Raw genomic sequence first — 3,107 nt, 5'->3', positions numbered from 1 at the left:
TCACAACTTCAGTAAAAGTTAAACATCTCACACAAAGTCTGAAACCCAATCATAACTCACAAAAATGTAACCAAGAAGCATCTATTATAAATCTACCTACAATAGTTTGGGGACGTAGCCCGATAGCAGAATATAAAGGAAGGAAACCAAAAGCTGCCACGATATACAGATGTGGTAGTGCAAATGGAAGGATTTGTATAGTGCAAAAAATGATGAGCCATAAAGACTCAGGTCACCGACCCACCCCTATCATACCACTTGGAGCAACTCCATAAAATACCGTGCATGAGAGAATAATATGTCACATATATGAAAGAATAATACGTCACATATGCAAAAAGTAAACCATATAACGTATTTTAGCTTAAACAACATTCAAGCAAGGCATTGATCTTAAAACGCACACACAACAGGCCATCGTGGCGTGAATCAACTAGACCAAATACATAGGCCCCCGCAATTAAAACATGCTAGAAAAACATGCCAATATAAGTCCTTAGCTAGACCAAACAACATGATATTGGTACCAATCATATCAACACGAAGCATATTTATATTATATATATATATATATAAACAGGAAGGCGTACGAACACTGCAATAAGCTATGGCACTAAAGATAATATAAGTTCTCTTAGTTACGGCAACAGCCCGATGCCAAATTCATATTGGCAATATGCCTCAATCCTTACTCATTAATTCCAATTAGGGCCCATTAATTTGGCTAGATATGTTTATAGTGATTGTACTCAGGAAAATTTACTTGTCATCGCTACCTCTAAGACTTATTTATGAATAATAACTATCTTATTTTTTATTTTTCAAAATTACATTTCATAACTGATCCAGTAACATTTAAAATACATGTACCTCTCTATTATCCCTCACTACGCATTTAAAATTTATCATCTTCTCCAAACCCTAAAAAAAATCTCTCTCCTCTCTCACCTTCCCCTCACTGCCACCTCTCTCCCTCCCTTTCTCTATCTCTGACCTCTCTTCTCCTTCCCCTCATGTACCCCTCCCTCCCTTCTCTATCTACACCACCCATGCCGCCATCAACACCACCACCACCACCACCACTATTACTACCATCTCCATCTCCAAATTCGAAAAAAACCTTAAGGTTCTAGTTCTTCAGATCTGAACTCCATATGCTTCATGTATTAACGGTTTTTGGTGGTGGTTCGGTACGGGTTTTGGAGTGGAGGAGGACAGTGGTGGATCGAAGAAAGGCGGCGGAGGAAGGAGGAGTATTTTTCCAGTTTGTTGTGGTGGTTCGGTAGGGTTTTTGGAGTGGAGCAGGATGGTGGATCGGAAGAAAGGCGGCGGAGGAAGGAGGAGGTTTTTTCCAGTTGTTGTGGTGGTTCAGTAGGGTTTGTGGTTGTGGTGGTTGTATTTTTTTTATAATGTATTTTTTTTTGTATTCGATTTGTATTTCGAACGAGGAAATGTATATTTGTCATTTTTTTAGTGTATTTCAATGTACTGTTTCAATATATTTCTATATATTTCAGTGTACTGTTTCAGTATATTTTGCTATATTTCAATGTATTTCTAATTTACGAAACAGTTTCCGATACATTTCGTTGTATTCCATTGTATATTCAGATACTACAATTTTATATTTCTTATACAATCAACCATATTTCATTGTATTCCATTGTATATTTTTTTGTATTTGGAAGTATTTCTAAAAGTTTGGAATGGAGTAATGTGGAGAGAGAAACGTGGGTTGTTATGGAACTTCAGCCGTTATGCGTGATACATGGTTGATTTAATTTGACTTACCATTCAAAATGAAAGAAGAGAATATGTTCCATAAATACAGCCTATTTTTACTCTGCCAAAATTTTGTATTTTCGTGTATTTCAAAAACGCGAAATACAACCGAATACAACAAAAACCAACAAAAAACTTTTGAATGGAGTGATTTTGATAGAGAGACGTTAGCTGTAATGGAACCTCATGAAGTTTGTGTGAGTCATGGAACCATTAATACAAATTATCATATAATTTGAAAAAGGTTTTTATTGCCATAAATATAGCCTTTTTTTTCACTCAACAGCCGCGCTGTATTTCGTTGTATTTCACTGTATTTCAAAAACGCGAGATAAAACTGAAATACAGCCAAAAGTAGCTACGAATTGTAAATCTTCAACTTGTAGCTATAACTTATTAGAAGCTATTAAAAGATAGTTATTTATGCAAGTTTTACTTGTACTTAAGTAGTAGTATAATCTTGGGTTTATTCTAGCTAGTTTTGGATTGTAATCCCTTTGTGACTGTTAGGGTTTATCCTTTATCTCTGTCTTGAATTGATCCATGCGTGGATAGAATATCTATGGGTTCATACCTCTACTCCTAGTATTTATTTTAGTAATTAAATGTTAGCTCATTTGCGAGATTATCCCTTCTTTCTTCTAAGTCTCCTCTCCCTCCCTGTTTAGTTTTGGTCTATATCTTTTCTTGTTATTTAATTACGTGTTTATCAATTTAATGTTTCCGTGTATTCTAATTCATATCAGGTATGAACATAAATAATGGTCCCAGTCAACTCAAAACTAGTAGGCTGAACACATGTGCGGGCCCTTAAACTTGTGTATTTTTTTCATTTAGACACCTCAACTAAATTTTTTCCATTTAGACACCTCAACTAAGTTAATTACCTATTAAACACTCAAACTCCCTTGAAGTGCATGTGTCTATTAAACACATAGTGATGACATGTTTCATAGCGTGTGTTTCACTGATCTTTAGCGCTAGTACAATTTTCATCAATCGCCCCACCCTTCCCGTTGGCAATCATTGTTGCAGCAACAGTGAGTCTGAACTTTACACCATTGAACACAAATTTGCAAAAGCATTTTGGTTATATTATGTTTACAAAATACAAAGTGTAAATGTATATACATCCAGAGTAATAAAATTTCAAATATAAGCTGGGATAGAGTTCTCAAGATTTTGTATATAAATTAATAAAACTAAATTTGAATTCAAACTAAACAGCCATGGAGCTTTTGGGCATCGCGAGAGATGAAAATTTCCGATCAAGGTGAGGAGGATGGTCGGTGAGGGATGTGGCAGCTGGTCATGGTTCAAGTCTA

This window comes from Lycium barbarum, chromosome 9 (assembly GCF_019175385.1).
Source record: "Lycium barbarum isolate Lr01 chromosome 9, ASM1917538v2, whole genome shotgun sequence".
Lineage (NCBI taxonomy): Eukaryota > Viridiplantae > Streptophyta > Magnoliopsida > Solanales > Solanaceae > Lycium > Lycium barbarum.
This window is presented reverse-complemented; position numbering follows the sequence as displayed.